This window comes from Sturnus vulgaris, chromosome Z, assembly GCF_052056855.1.
Source record: "Sturnus vulgaris isolate bStuVul1 chromosome Z, bStuVul1.hap1, whole genome shotgun sequence".
NCBI lineage: Eukaryota > Metazoa > Chordata > Aves > Passeriformes > Sturnidae > Sturnus > Sturnus vulgaris.
Genome location: NC_142283.1, coordinates 31189761 through 31206980, shown reverse-complemented (window position 1 = coordinate 31206980; position 17220 = coordinate 31189761). Strand labels below are relative to the sequence as shown.

The 17220-nt window shown below is 38.7% G+C and overlaps 1 long non-coding RNA gene across 5 annotated transcripts in view; it reads right to left on the bottom strand.

Annotated features, from left to right (window-relative positions):
• LOC148219773 (uncharacterized) overlaps positions 1-17220 on the bottom strand; it is a 155215-nt gene that overhangs the window by 85580 nt on the left and 52415 nt on the right. Inside the window, exon 2 of one of the 5 annotated variants that reach the window (XR_015799298.1) lies at positions 3731-6968. The exons of the other annotated variants lie outside the window; for them this stretch is intronic. This is a non-coding gene — a long non-coding RNA (uncharacterized LOC148219773). Of the gene's footprint in view, positions 1-3730; positions 6969-17220 lie in introns of those variants that run through there. 5 annotated transcript variants of the gene reach the window in all.

Genomic DNA, 17220 nt, shown 5'->3' with positions numbered 1-17220 from the left:
GGAAGGAGAAGGTTTGCAATTGCCTGGAAATTCTGCAGTACTTACATGAGTGTCAATCTAGTCAAACTGAGTACCCATCCTCCACACTGCATTCATAACAACTCGACAACATGAAGAGCCTGACACCAAAGCCTGCCATGAAAAGATTTTCAACTATGTGACTCCTTCCAGGACACTTCCATTGGTATACTACTCACTCGGATGTTCCACCTTGATCTTGCCACTGCTCTTGAGCAATTACCAAATTTTGTTCTGTAGCTTCAGGGCTTTGAGATGAAGGATACTTTGATATTAGCCAGTAGTCAAATTACTGCAAACTCTCATTTCAACTAAAAGAATGAGACCAGGAATAAAATGTGCTCCCACACTACAAAAACAAATTATTCTTTTCAATCTCTTAACAAATCTTGGGGTTAATTACTCATTGAGAAAGAGCTGCCCAAGACTTCAAATATTGTTTATGTTCACGAAAATATTGCATAAGAACCTTACTCTTTAAGACTCTGGTGTCAAGTTGTAGTTAAAAAAATTTGTTGGTAATGATTAGAATTCCTTCTCATCAAAATGCAGTTGGTGCTTGCAAAGTTTTGGAAGGAAGATACTTCAGTTTATCACTAGAAATAATCTAGGTCAATTGTCTCCCTCAATAGTTGTCTGTCTTCCTTTTCTCTAGCTACTCTTCTTAAGGTACAGACAAAGCTGGTCTCCTTTTTTAAATATGTATTTCTGCTTGCTGGCTTCCCAAGAGAGAAAGATAAATGAGATTTTTTCACAGTACTAAAAATCAGAGGCTCGATTCCTGCTACAAACTGATGGCTTTTTCTTATCGTGATTCAGGAGTGGGGAGATGCCCTATAGGACACAGCCTTGTTTTCATGAAATGCAGAAGAAATGTATGTTGTTTTAGCAGTTGCAGGAGATAGGTTGGGCTTGTAAGTAGGAAGACCTAGTGTGATTAAAAGGACAAAAACTGTTTTACTTTTTTTACTGGGAGTCGCTGTACTGAGCTGTATTTCCCCTGGAAATCCTTTCAATACTGATGTGGAACCACACGTTTGCAGCAGGAGGTGAGGTGGGGAGCGGCCGTGGCAGTGGCTGACAACAGACAGGGACACGGGGAGGACAACAGAGCCTCAAAAACAGTGGAGCTGGCCACACGTAAGGAGATTTACAGGAAAGGTGTGTGTGTGCTGTCCTGTTATTTGTAACTCATCAGCAGGCACTTCTGAACCAATTTGCAGGCAACAGGCACAACTTCAGGGGGCAAGTCAAGTCAGTGTTTTGCTGCCTTTGCATGGCCTATCTTTAGGAATGATTAAAATTATTTAGGCTTAGACTGAACAGAATTTAGCCATGAACCTTCTTGTGTCTGGTGGATACTGGATCATGAACAGCATGGGAATAGAGGATATTTTTACATCACAGTGGCATTTCCACAATTAACTCTCCATACCAGTACATTTGTTCATCCTCCTGCTAAGGCTATCTTTTGGTACCCAGCCAGTTCACCCCTCGGCATGTGACCAGCTCAGGAAAACAGAAAACAGCCTCAACAGTAAACTAAGCATTTGTATGTTAAATCACAGAGCTGGAGCAAACGGAAATAAATCTATTAGAAATTGGAAAATGGGGATGGAGAGGGTTGCAAATCCTTCTGTCAGCTCTGGTTTTTTGCCAGATGCTTACTCAAGTAGCCAGATTCACATACAGAAAATTTCCTAGAATGCTTTGTTGCCTTAGATTTTCAAGAAGTATGCTAAAACATGATGTAACAGGGACTATCCAGAAAGGGCATAATACAATTTGCAAAGCCCTACCTTGCATTGCAATCTCAAAAGAAAACATTTATTCTCTGCCACCTGCAGAATAAGAAAAGCAAACCCTAGGAATCTGCTCTTTCAGTATTGTTTTGACTGACAAAGTTTTTGTAGCACAAGAGCGCACCATTTTTCATCTCCTTTGATTCAGGTGTTTATTATTTACTGGATTAATGCTTTATTGAGGTGGGTAAAGGATAAGTGCATTAATTTTTAATTTCTCCATCTGGCTTTTGAACTTTTGTGGACTGAAAGCGTTCTTTCTTAGACATCTTTTCTTCTACTTTCAGAGAGCCTAAGGTCTTGCAGAGGATGTCCTTCCTCCCACCTGGGCTTTCTGAGCCCCTGAGGTACTGAAGACCACCGATGGTCATTATATTTTGAAATGGGTATATTTTTTAAAAGCCAGTATTTTTCTGGAAAAGCATTTTTGCTTATTTTTGCTTTACTATATTATTCACAAATATATTGTGCAATATCAGATGGAAATGTTATGGGTAAAATTTAGTTAGTTTGTTACAAGTTAAGGTTGTTAATTTTCTAAGTTAAGTGTTGTTCTGTGGTGATTTGATGAAGAAGTTAATTGTGTTTCAAGTTAGTTGAAATGTTACAGTAAGTTAAAGTAATGTTTGTTGAAAGTTTAAAGGGGTCCAGGATGGCGTGGGGGTTGTTCCTGGGGGGGTGGTAACATCTCGAGAGTGAAGCCAGCGCAGTGACATCAGTGCCACGAGACAAGATTGGCGTAAGGAGCAGTGCAATCACTCGACGCCCCGAGAGAATGGTTGGACAAGAATGAACCGTGATAAGGACCAATGAAAGCCCCAAAAAATGGATCAATTATCACGGGGATCCAAACCCCACCAATCCTGGACCCAAGGGGGGGTATAAAAGGGGCCGTTCAGGCTCCTGCTGGTTGCTCTCCTGAGGAGTTCCTTCCGAGGGATTGCCCGGTGTGTCGGGGGTTCGACACATTTGTTTCATTTTCCGGCTTGCTGCGAGGGGACTCGAGCTTATCTCGGGTCCTCCGTTTTCTACAGCTCATTTTAATAAACGAGTGCCTCTTTTACAAGAAAGTTGTTACTCTGTTTTAAAAGACCGGGTGACTTTCGGCTAAAAGTTCTGGCCTCGTTCGTTACATAAATGTGGATATAGACAGGTCCAGTAGGTGTTCACTTGTAACTGGGCTGGAATCAAAGCTAGGAGAAAATACCCCACAGGTGTGGCAAGGATTATAAGAGCATAGAACTGGGTAGTGATAGTACTTTTAGCAGCTGGTATGACAAAATTGAATTGTGAAATATACTGTTGTGCATCTACAGCAGCTGATGATTAAAATACCTGGTAGGTTTAAATCCTAAAGAAATATCACAGTTCACTAACCGCAGATCCCTTATTTAGCCCTAGCATACTATTAACTATGTACCACTTTCTTTCTGGTGAAAACATTTGGATTTAATGTTGTGTATTGAGCTGACCAGACTATTAACACTATTAATGTGGCCAGCCAGGATAGCACTTGCAAGTTGGAGGAGAGTACTGGGAGAAGAAAAGAAAGAAATCTTGCACTTCGCAAAATGTGTGTTCAACTGATCCAGTCCCACTGTCGGTGTTAATCTGTAGGCTGGACAAATATCCCTCCATAAACAGACTGGGCAAAAGAAAAGGAATAAGTAAAATCTGTGACAAAGGAAGAAACAAAGTAAAAAGCAATAATAGATAAAACAAAAACATTAGAAGGTAAAGGTGAGAAGGGAACCTAGCATACTCAAGTCATATTGCAAATGAGTTTGGGAATAACTCCAAAGTGAAAGTGTAAACATTGCTTTCTTGTCTGCAGTCTGAAAAATGCCCTGTTTGTTCCCATGTGTTGAAGACTATACGTTGGCATGATAAATTTTGTGCAACTCCTCTGTTGTCTTTAAAAAACTTTGACTTTTATTTATTTGCCAAAACTGAATATCCATTATGAAATTATTATTGTGCACTTGGTATTTTAAACATATTATATCCAATTAATAAATTGGCAACATCTGCTGCCCTGCACTAAACTTCCTGTAACTAAAGACGTGCAAGCCCTGGAGATTCATCATTATGTGAATTTATTTATTTTACATAGATTTATTTATTTATTTATTTATTTATTCAAAGTACATAGATTTGTGTAACATAATTGAACATAATTGCGCATATAACGTTTTAACATAAAATTACTCAGCAGATATGCAAATAACAGCTAGTTTAATTTCCACCAGCCATATGGTGGTGATGCATTGTAACACTTGGCAAGACAAATTCATTAGTCTGACTGAGTGGACCAGTGCACTGAAGCTGAGGTTTGGTGGTGACATGGGGATGGTGGTGTGTGCCTTGAAAAAACACCAATGTCTTAGGCTGGCAAAGAACTTACAATAAGGTTGGTTGCCATCTGTTGGTAACAGAGTATTACTTTCACATAGCTGGTAATTCAGCTATTTGAAAAAATTGAAATGGAGACAGAAGTTTAAGATGAGTCTGTTATGAAACCCAGAACAGTTTATTGCATAAAACAGGAACTACAAAGTGAACACCTGATTGTCTGATGACATTGCATTATCTCATAAAATTCATCAGAAAAGAGACACAAAATTCAGTTCTCATTCATAAAAATTCTGGTCTGAAACATATTTCAAATGAGCTTCTGTTTTAAAGAAACTGTATTTGGGATTCTGAAGAAAACATCCTAATTACAGGAGTAATTGCTGAAAAGCTAGATAATTTTGCCATGTAAAAGGGTGTAAAAAAGATGGCCAAACTGTAATGCAACCATCTTAGTAATCCAAAAGAAAGGAAAATACAGCTAATAGTTGCCAACATTTGATCTACCTTCTTCTAGTCCTTTTCAACCAACCATAAAGAAATTAAAGTATTCCTGCTTATTCAGGAATAATAAAATTAGGCCCATGGACTCTCAGCAGAAATTGGATGTCTTTCTGTATATCTTATGTCTTTAAAGACCCTGAAATATGACCTCCTAATGGTCTAGTGTTTGAACTCTGACCCTGCAATTCTGACCTGAAAAATTTACTTACTCTGACTGAGCATGCCTTTGTAAGGATTAGACTTCCTTCCTTTGTCCTGTTTTGAGTACATCCTGAATTTAGTAACTGACCTAAGGATGTGAAATAAAAAATCGCTTTTGCGTAGTGGACTGTCTTAAACATTTTATACCTTAAAAGAGAATATTGGCTGCTGTTAGACTGAGGTTATGCGTGGTCTGTGTTTGATCTTCTATATGCCATAGGCAGCAGTTCTCATGGTCACATATCCATGTCTGCTAAGCCTCTCATCAGTGGATTTAAAAGTGGTGTGTGAAACTGACAATAGGGGAATGGGACAGCTGCACTATCATATCTTTGCTTTCCTGCTTTCATTTTATTATTTTGCAAAGAATAATTCAAATTTTAAAAAATACACAAATTTATGGAACAAGGAAGTTTTTTGAACCTTACGTTAACACTGGGTTCAAGTGCTGTCTTCAAGTGCTGTCTGGATTTCAGCAAAGAATTTGTGCATGTGCATTGAATACTTCAGCACTGTAGTCAGAGGAATCATCTATGCTTTTAAAATTGACTAACACAGCTCAAGACCAGAAAGATTCATTATGGTTATCTAGTTTAATTTTGTGACTATCATCAGCCATGAAATTATTCCCAGTGGTTTTTTGCATCAAGAAGACCAATTAGACTATAGATTCAAGCTAAACTAACAATTCTACCTCCTAAATCTTCTCTCATTATTTCAATAGCGAAAAGAAAGGTATTAGCCCAGTGATCTTCTTTCAGCAGTAAATATTTAGATTCTTTCTATCATCCAGTTTTCCATGATGGATACGATTTCAGATGAATCTGGACATTTTAAATCTGGATCTGTGTGTTTCTCATTTTGGGGAACAGTATTCAGTTTCACGGGTCATGGAGATTTGGAACTTGATGATCTTTAAGGTCCTTTCCAACCCAAGCCATTCTGATTTTATGATTTTGAGGTCATGTCTTCATCATAGGTTGTGATTCATTGTTCTGCAGCTCCAGTGGCACCACATGTCCAAACTCATTCTGCTTAATTTAGACGCTAAAAAACAGGACACTATTGAACACATACTAGAAAAAAGTAACTACACTTCTCACATTGTATGCTCTAATAGGCTGAATGAACTTTTTCTGACTGTTACAAAGTTTAATTTGCTCACTTTTGCAAAAACTGGAATTATAGTTGGTCCCTGCAGACTGAAACATAGTGTGACCCTTCATTGCTAGAGCTCTGCTTCCTGGGCAAGATCTCTACTGTAACTCCGAGGCAGACTGTCATGCCTGGAGAACACTGTACTGTCTTGTTCAAGGCAAAGCCCAGCAACAGCACACGGCAGCAATCTTTTCTGATAAAATCTTCTTCACTGCCAGTCTTGTCTTAGCTTCTCAGCTTACTGGTGGTCCATGTTTATGATGCCAAACATTCCCTCCTGCATTCAATGGATCACAGCTATTCTAGGTAGACAGTCTTTAATGTCTTTTTCTGTCCTTCGGGGTTTTGTAGGAATTGTTTAATTTATCTTAATGGCTTTAAGTCAAATCATGTATAAAATAGTTTATTCATCCAGGATATCTGACTTGGCTCCTTAGAGAGTTCATAGCAGAAGTCTAGATGCTTCTTTGATTCTAAATTCTTCTGCTTTTAGACAGATTTGATTAAGCCCACTTCACAAGTCTCTCTCGCTCAGTTTCTCACCTGGCTATCCATTCGGGCAAGGAAATGAGTATTTCTTGTTTAATTTCACCTATCCATAAAATGGCAATTATTTAGATTACAAGTTTTGTTAAGAACATAACCTTAATGGATCAAATACTATTAAAAACAATATAAAAGTTGAAATTAAGAAGAACTCACGAGTAGGAACTCATTGGACGCAATCTTGGTCTCACTGCGTATGTAGAGGGGATGGATGTACAGATAAAAGCACCTCACTTCTTGCTCATAATGAAGTCTTAAACACATTTCCTCCCCCACGAAAAAATTCTGATGTAATTCAGTATGTAGTATTTTATCCTGAAAAGTGCCAATGCTGAGAGTTTACTAAAGTAATGGTATTCTCTTCATTCCTGGAAGCACCTGGGCATTCTTGGAATGAAAGACAAAATATAAATTTGAGATATTATTAGCATTACTACTACTACTACTACTACTACTACTACTACTACTACTACTACTACTACTACTACTACTACTAAGAATAAGAATAAGAATAAGAATAAGAATAAGAATAAGAATAAGAATAAGAATAAGAATAAGAATTCAACCGCAGAAAAATGTTTATGGCTAAGTTATTATAATTCACTAAACAAATGGGTTTATACAGAATCAGAACTGCTAAGACAAGCCTCTTGTAAGCGGGCATTGCTATAACTCAAGCAAGGGCCAGTCAAAGTGATACAGCCATTGTGTTGATGTGTTGCATATGATTGTGAGTACTGGTGCCAACTGTGTTATAAACCACTCCTTGAAAATAATAAACCTGACAGACAATAGAAATGAATCAGCATTTTCTCCTTAATCAAAATATTTTGTAAGCCTGGAAATACAGTCTCAGGAATCAGTAGGGAATATTATCCTTGCCCCTGAAAAAAAGCCCGGAAATTTTTATTAGGTTATGTGCTTTATTTAATAAAGTTAATGGTTGTTTTCTCACACCTTCTGAAGCTCTGCATGAGATAACACTTCAGGAGAGAGTGACAATTACAGATGGAATAGCAGGATGCTTCCTCAAACGAGCCCTGCTGGTTGCATGACACCAGTGCTGGAAAGCTGTTCTGGAGCTGAAACCTCAAGCTGTAAGTTGAGGCAGCAGGGACTCAAAGCAGATTCACTTTGGCAAATAATTTGGTGGGGGTAGGGAGCTGGCGGTGGCCTTATAGATATACTTATTATGCACTCCCTTTGGCGCATGAAAGAAAGTTGATGGAAGTTTAAGCCAGATTAAAAGTCTGACTGAGGAAATGTGTGATCACAGACTGCCTTGTATTCACTTTTTCTGTAAGCCTCCTTCTGACTCTGCTTCCTAATGTACCAAAGTAAAGAAGATGTTTGTTTGAATGACATGCAGCTCTTTCTGTCTTAAACCTTCCACACAAACAAACCTACCTGCCCTTACTTTCCAACAAGAATCTGGATTGGTTATTCATGCCTACATGTCAAATGTTTCCTCCTACAATCTTTTTTTTTTTAATGAAAGGTAGAAAAGCTGCCAGATAAGCTGTCTTGTCCTCCCCTTAGTTCTCTGTAAATTCAAAGCCATTATAGTTTTCCTGTTAACCTCAGCAATATGTTGCCTTTCTATTACTTGCAAAAGCTGGGTATTTGACTTACAGTGTGGAAGAGAAAAAGTAAAAATGGTGCCTTTACAAGGTTTATTTTTGTATGGGCAGGCCAATTACTGCTGTAATAGAAGATAAGCTATCCAAGTGTTCACGTGGTGTTTGCCCATTGTTGATTCCCTCTGGAAGGTGATATCCATTTGGAAGATTTGGCTTTGAACACCAGGGGAGTATGTAAAGCTCATATTAAGTAAAGTGCTGACTTCTTGTTTCAATTAATTTGATGACAAGACCTGCTCCATTTCTTAGCTTGAACTTTTCCTGCAGGGAAAATGATTATTTTTAGAATAATTTTTAGGAGCATCTAATATTGATACAGGTGGCTATTTAAACATTTTTCATCCTTTAAATACTACTGCATTTTAGCCTGGAATCCTGAAAAATAATGGGTAAGGGCTACTCAAAGATGTGTAGGGAGAATTCAGGTTCTTTGTGTCACAACTCATTTGGTAAAATTAGTGGAAGTGTTGCTCCAGTAGTCATCCCAAGATTCTAACAACAAATTTTCAGTTAGCTTGTTAGCATTGCCAGTGCCTGTGATCCACAGCATGGTCACAGAACTGCAATATCGGCATTTGGTAAAGGACATACCCATTCATAAAATCTCTTGGCACAGACAGCAGTGACATTTAGAGAAATTTAGGTGTGCAGGTGAAGACCAAGTAAGCTGTTCCAAGTCATAATTAAGGCAAGATTCATGGCCTCAGAGGAACTTAACTTCATGGTAAGCTTCACAACCACGGTATCCTTTCCCTTTCTTTCACACTTCAGAACACAGAAGATACTCTCTCTTGTGATTGAGTATAGGAGATGTCACTAGCACTGCCCATTCCCCTCTAATGCTGCTTCTTACTACAGATCTGACTGCAAATTCAGTCCCTACATTGTAGCCATGTTCATGGATCAACTGGAAAATCCTAATTTCCTACATTTTTATTCTGTATAAAGTCCTGTAACAAACAGATTTAGAGCAGATATTAGGAAGAAATGCTTCCATCTTTTATGAGAGTGGTAAGATGCTGGAGCATATTGCTCAGAGAATTTGTGAAAACTCCTTCCCTGGAAGTGTTCAAGTCCAGGCTGGATGAGGCTCTTAGCAACCTAGTATAGTGGAAGGCTTCCCTTCCCATTGCAAGGAAATTGGATCTAGATGACCTTTAGAGTCCTGTCCAAGTCAAATCAGTCTATGATTCTATTATTCAAGAGTTTATTTTCTGCCCTGCTTGCTGACCAGACTTACTGACCTGATCTTTCTGCTCTCTAACTGCCCCAACCCTGTGCTAAGGACTAATTTTTCTTTGGTTTGAAGGAGGAATAAAAGAGGGGAATGCAGGTAACTGTAGTAAATTAAACTGATTTGTGGCAGAGTGACAGCGAATTTCCTTCTGCACTTTTTGTACATTTGAGAGAGGGTTATTCTATGCTTGAAACAGGACAGACACAGATTAGAAGTTTTTAGAAACAGAAGCCCTGTCTTTATAAATGCTCACCCCTATAGCAATCTCCTGTGCTTAAACAGTACAACTTGTAGCCAGTGTGAGATTTATAACATCCTCTAGGTCAAACAGTGATCCATGAAGGATGCTCTGTCTTGCTTTAATTTGGCATCCAACCAAGCTGTGTCTGCACTGTTACAGAGAAACCCTCAACACAGTATTTATGTGCACACTCGAATGTGTGTGAGCACAAGCTGAGCTAATTGCTAATGCTAAGCATCACGTAAGACTGAAATATATGTGTCTGTATGATACATGAGCGCCTGAAAGATTGTCAGATCCCTAATCAAAAGCCTTTTTCCTTGGGGGCTGCCAGTAACCTCTCTGCCATTCTGGCAGGTAGTATTCCAGAAGCTCACAAATGCAGGAGGCCATGAAAAATTAGGGGGCGAAGAAACACTTTTTTTATCCAAAAATAAGTGGTATCAGGACTGCCATTGTTCCGGTAAGCTTTGACCAGGCTTTCAGAACAAGAAGGCTAGAGACTAAGCTGCTAAAAATCAGAAAGGATATCCTTGCCACCATGGCATGATGAAAAGCAATGTTTCTTTATGTAGAGGGAGGTCTCTGCTGTCTCAGAAGTAAAATGTGGCTTAACACTGCAGACAGTCTTTAGGAAGGAAAAAAAAAAGTGGAAAACCCACATGTTTTATATATATGCCCTTGAAGAATATTTTTTTAGCCTGTTTTATCATACCATGCTTTTATGCTGTAACTTAATATACACAAGAGACATTTCTGGGACTGTTGAGCATGCAGATTTTCCTAGGGGATGAGTGCAAGGTTATTTAGCACAGGTGTTTCTGTAATTGTACAACACTCCTTATTCATATGCCCACAAGTTTTTATTCCCTTGTGAATGATGCTGTTGTCTAGTATCAGAGCACCAGGTTCTAATAAAAGCTCAGATAATATTGTTTTACAGTGACCTCTTCTGTGAGTCATCTTTCATTTCATGAATGCATGCAACTCAGGGAATAGGCACATCTGCACTACACATTATTTATTTAAACAACTGTGAGTGCAGAGTTTTCCCACAGATTTTGTTTTAGACATTAGCATAGTTCACATTCCAGATTGTATGTACTGTGCAGATCACAATAAAAAAAAGAGAAAGAATCCTCTCAATTCTTATTACTGAAATGGTCAGGTTGCTTCCCATGTTAGGCTACATCTGGCATGTCCCCACCGAAATGCATAATGTTGTGCTCAAGATACTTAAGGAAGCAGTGATTATACTGTTGCCATGCAGATTCCACTCCAGAAGAGCTGCATGCCCTGCTTGTCGCATTCAGCACACACATCTGCCACATCTGCAGATCTGAAACTGTGTGTAAATGAGCCAGCAGGGGATAGTCAGTCTGATCCCTGATGCTCCTCTGAAACTCTAAGATACCTTTCTACATTTTCACTCATACACTTAATTCATTCTCTAGCTCAGAGACTGTAGAAAGAGACAAACAAAAATTACTGGGTTATATTTGTCTGGCTTTTATGTTATTTACGAAACCTCATATTTGTAGAGACCATTGTTTTAGGGGCTGTGATTTAAAAAGTGTGATTTTTTTCTCTTTAACTTATGCCAAGAACATAGAAATTTGTGAAGCATTAACAGGATCTGGCGGGGAGGTGAATCTCTGATTATTATCCCAAGAAGCTCGAGCTACAGTTACTGAGCTTTCCTGTGCCCTCGTATCTGCTGGTGCTTAGTACCTGTTTTATACAATTGTTTCATCTATTATTCATTTTAGATTTAAAAATACAGAAATGCGGCAAAGAACTGCCTTCATTGCTTTTCAATTCCTTTGTATTTTCCTATTTAACTTGGATTCAGTCACCTGAGTAAACACCAGGTTCTCTAAGAAAAAGATAACTTCTTCCCTGCTCTGCTGCAGACGGTTCCCCCTGAATTTGGATTCAAGCAACCCTACTTAATTACTAATTAGTGTTCTTTCCATTTCTTCCCATGTCAGTTGTGTCTGATAGTGAAAATTGCTTAGCAAGTTTATTTAGCACCTTTGCTAATTACTCAGTAGTGCTGTGCTTTGATTTATATATTTTTTCAGGGCTTTTGAAACACATTGGTTTCAGTAACCCTTTCAGATGCATTTCTTCTATTATTGATAATTTTCCTGTCACAAAAAAAAAAAAAAAAAAAAAAAAGAGGAGTCTGTGAACTTTGCGAACTTTATTTGGGGTATAAAGTGAAGTTTTTGGTTCTTTTGTTTTACTGTGCACTGCAGAGGCATGAGATGCCAGCTGAGCTTGCATTCTGTAAAGGCAAAGTCAAAGGTGCAAAGCCACACAAAATGGCAGAGATTGACAGTGGAGTGCAAAAATCAGAACTGAAGGTTACCTTCCTTTAATAAAGATTTTGCAGTTTGACTCCCTAGATGTACTGGGAAGTTTCCTAATCCAACTGCAGTTGTATGGCAGTAGCATTTTAAAAACATGTTGTCTGGGTCTCAATTCCCCAAGAGTCTCCTAACGTATGGCTGAGATCTTGCATGTAAAGAAATAAGTCAGGTTTAATGCAGACTGGTTTGCTAGTCATGACATTTCTTATTACCCATCTGACTGCAAACACCACTGGGGAAAAAACACACCAATAATTGTGTTAGTAAATATTGGAAAGAACAAAAATCTGAAAGCAAACTTAAAAATCTTGATCTTGAAATAGTACAGAAAGGCAATGGGAAAGAAGATGATATAACAATAGAAATTGTCATTTCAAAACCCTGCTGTTGCTGTGATTAAATTATGTCATATGCATATGCCTTTCAAGATGCTAGATGCTGCACTTTTGGGAACCACAAACTTCCAGCTGCTTTCAGAGCTGAGTGCCCTCACTTGTATTCTACACCTTTTCTTTTTTTTTCTGAGTTAGAAAGAAGACATCAGAGGAGCAGGAAATCTGTAACTATGAATATTGATAATAGAGGAGCAACAATAGAAGAAAAATTTTTCAATTTTTCATTAGTAAAGAAAAGCCTGTTCTCCAGATATTTTTACCCATAAAAGAAGCAGTCACTGCTAAGCCTATTCATTTCTTACTCTTGAAGCCATTGCGAGATTCCCAGTCCTATGTTTTCAGAGACAGAGAAAAAAAGGGGAGAGATCAGCAGGGACAGATGCCGCTTTCAGAAGCAGCCTGCTGGCTGCCCTTCCTGCAGGAGGAGCATTCTGCTGTCTGGCCAGGAAGAAGTCAGGCAGCCACTGAGCAGGGCATAGCCCCCGCGGGTTGAAGCGGGGAGGGATCACAGATCTCTGCTCAGAAACCCCTGCCCCTCAGGGATGTGAGTGGCCAGCATGGAGCGGGGCTGAGGTGCTGTTCAGCAGCAGCCTCCAAGCTGGATCCTTCTGCACTGAGCTCTGCCCAGGCTTTGCACCACACGGGGATGCACTCCTTCTAATCTCTGATGACAGATTTTTGTTATAGCTTTGGGTGAAAGGTAGAGCCTTCTTCTGTGCACAGCATTGCAGAAAAGGAATTACAAAAGGCCATATCACTCCACAGGGTTGAACTGAGGAGGAAGGCAGAAAAGCCTGCTTATAATGATATGAAATTTAGTGAAGCAGTTTGAAAGATGAGGAAAGATGGGTGAAAAATAGGGAAGATGGATGTTGTTGCTGGAACTCAAAGAAAAGAAATCTCTGTTCAGAAACAAAATAATTGTCTAGAAAATGGAAAAAGTTTTAACAGAAGGCTCTGTAATGTCAGGAAAAGTTACATTGAAAGACATTTTTCTGAACTGATCGGAACTCTTTGAATTTGCAGAGCTGTCACCTTCAAAAAGGCCCAGTGCAGTGCAATTAAATGACCTGGAGAATAGAGCAGTACTTAAAGTCAATTGCATTTCTGAAGAGCGATGCTGAAATGAGAAGCCCAGACGCTGTCAGTAAGTACTGAATAAAATGAATGAGAACCGAAGAAGCCGTATGACAAGAAGGTGAATTTGTGAAAGTAACTAAAACAGAAAGCCTCAGCTGAAAAGGCCCGTGTAAGAAAATGCTCTGCCTCCTAATCAGAAAAAGAGTCCTTGAAATGGTTATTAAAATCAAAGAGTTCTTCTGTTAAGAATGCCCTTATCAAAATATCCATCAGAAAATAAATGTCCTGTAATGTTTAAGCGCTGGGCAAGTGCTGAAATGGTAAGCATAAAAGTACTTCACAGGAACAAAGTTGAGTGCTCCTAGATGCAGGATGACAGCCAGGCATGCTTTTCATGTGCAGTGGAAAGCTCTCCTGCAGCCTGTAGGACTGTCTTTGATGGCCTACAAGTATAGTCAGAATAGACAGATACCTTGTATGGCTGGTTACCCTGGTATTTGAGTATTTGAACATGAGCACTCTCAACATACAGGCAGTTTCCTCATACATTGCTTTCTTCTTCAGCCTATAGTTAGGACTCTGTAGTCCTACAGAATTTTACAAATTCAAAGCAACTCAAAAACCCCGTTTTTCCACCACAGGAATTTCACTCTGAAGCTGAGACGCTGCAAAGAAGTAAGCTTTGCTAGTCAGTCAGGGTATTGTTTGGTTGTGAAGGGTGTGAACATGAAGAGATTTTGGGGTATTTCGACTGGATCCTACGTGTTTGAGAATTAACAGAGAGGGTCCTCTCTCTTGGAGAAGATGTCTTGGATTTGTATGTTTATGCAAACTGATATATGAACAATGCAAGAAAAATCAGAAGTGCTCTCTTGGAAATGTGGCCTCCTAATAGGTATATGATTCCCCTATGTTCAACAGTACTGGGGTTATTTTCTTCTTCCATCTCCACAACAGATTCCACACACATTCTTTCACAACTATTGTGCCACATACGAATTTTTTATTCTTCCCCAAACATCAGCCATTTATTTCCAATTACTTGGGCAATAAGCGCAATTATACTTCTGGGAAAGTATAATGACGTTTTACCCTTCTGAAAAGAAGGAAGTTAGACCTTGGGACTGTTTGGACAATATCTTGTGCTCTCAGTGAATTGGCACAGAGTTGTTTTTCTAATAGTCTGTATCAGTCATGTTTATGATTAATACTTCTGCAACCACTTCCTCAATTTATTGTTCAAGAAGGACATGTTCAAATGACAGTGCTACTTTCAAGTCTGTCTCATGCTGTTTCTCATGTTTGGCACAGATAAGTTCAGACATGCACTTAGAATAATGTTACTGTGAATAAAAAGTGGGAGAGTGGGTTCCTAAACCTTAGCATTCCCCAGAAATACAACCCATCTGTTTGGGGATTTTTACTGCTTTTTCTGGTTTTGATCATGAACTTTAGACTTGCATAAGGGATGTGGACTGATATCAGCCTGAGGTCAAGCAGTGCAACATCACGTTTTAAGTGTGTTTGTTGCTAAATTTTTTAACAGTCAGGCACTATGATTCCACAAATCTTGTATCTGTTATAAATGAGCTGTCTCCCTTGTCTTCCAGCATCAGATTCAATACCTTTAGTAACATCAGCTTCCACACCTGCCTCAGTAAGGCACCACCTGCCTAACTGCCTGTTTCATCACCTTAGTTTCCTTTCTGACATTATTAGCTGTATTACATCTCTGACTTCTAAAGGTGGCCACCTGAGGCTTGTTCTCCTCTCAGATGTTATAAAAGCACTTGGAACAGAACCTCTGTGTGCAAGACATCAGGTAAATTAATGTAATTGGTTCATTGTAGTGGTTAAACAAAAGTGTCTGTGCATGCTAGAAAGCTTTTATGATTGTTTCTGAGTAGAATGGAAGCTTGAGTAGACTGCAAGCCAAGAACATTTTATGGGATACTTCTACCCTGCTTCCATCTTTTCATTATTTCTATAGGCCAGTGGTTCTCAGACCATTCTGAAAAGTGCAATTTCATACATGCAGGTATGTAATAGTGAGATTTGATGTACCTGTGAGGTGGACAGACTCTAACTCATGGATGAAAATCAAAACATTCTTGAGGTCCCCACAGCAGCTCTGTTACACTGTGCTAAAGAAGCAATCTTTTAGTCCTGACAGATATGTAAGGGTCTCACTCTGCTGGAAATAATTTGGGTTTGTGATTTAAACCTCCTTTCTTGGTTTTATCTTTCATTTTCTTTTTTGCATGACTGAGATGAACACATGGAAGGTATCAAAGAGAACTGGCCTTGTCTAATTTATAATTTATTTTCACCAACACGTTCTTAGAGCAAATGATGCTTTCCCAGTATAATAATGAAAAAACCTTTCTCACTTTAGCACCCTATTGTTTTTCCTTCATAACTGCTGCTGTTGACATCTGAGGGAAAGTACAGAAGTAACCGAGAAAAGGTAAGTCATTCTCTCCAGAGGTGCTTTTTACATTGTCCTTGCCATGAGACCATTAATCTCTCTTTCTAAAAAATGACCCTAAAATTTCCATGGCCTTTGGAGCTATTTCTTCTTGATAATAGTTTGCCTAATTTTGAAAATCATTTCGGGTAGTCTTATTTCATATAAAATTCCCTTCTGACTTAATTGTAACTTATATATTTACATGTTTGAACTTTTTATATATATTTTTAAGATCATATCCAGAAATTTAGTGGGTTTTTCACAAGTCAGATACTCACTTTTCTCAATTTTATCTGAGAATTCTCCCCATATCAGTTCCAGTCCAATTCTAGGACATCGTGATCCATGCCCTTCACCACAACACTATATCTGCTTCATATCTAACTTGGTATCCCCAGTCATTTTGTGTTCACTCCATCCTAAAACACAATATCACAATATTCCTGAGCAGCCAGACTGAACTCTGAAGATACCCTTGCTCTGAGTAAAAGGCTGGGCTCTAAAGATCTCCATGAATCCCTTACAACTTATATATGTCGTAATACAGGTAGTCAGAGAAAACAGCTTCTAACTGGACAGAACATGTGTCTAAAGTATAAACTGACTTTTGGATAAGTCAAATGTATTTATGCATTGCATTCAGAGTCCCCTTGGGTGGAGAAATGGGTAAGCATTCAAGATATGAAGTTGTGTGCAACTGTTTACAGCATAACAAGCATAGACAATTTGCTAAATAAAGAAACAGTCATCATGCTTTTTTCAGTTCTGAAGCAGTGCCATGACTGTGAGATAGATGAAATACAGGGTTGGGAACTCCTGAAGCCAATCGTGGTATGCATTTGTAGCACTACATCCTCAGATGTGCCTAATTTGCTCTTACTGTTGTAAACAAGGAGGCAGCTAAGAAATTAATGTCTATATGCACATATGACATAAGTCTTTGTTTAGTACCAATAGTACCAATAGTTTAGTACCAGAAATTCTGACACTGGCGAATAAAATAAAAGTCAGCACTGATAACAAAATGCCATGGAGAACAAAAAACTGTGAAACACCTTTTTATTAGGAAGTAGGAAGACTCCAGTAGGAGGTAGTGCAAAACAAACCTCTGAGCAACAAGGTTTATGTAGTAGAAAGATCTCTGGTAAATGTCTGTCATTTGGAGTTGAACATACAGCAATGTGTTTTCTGGACCAAGTGC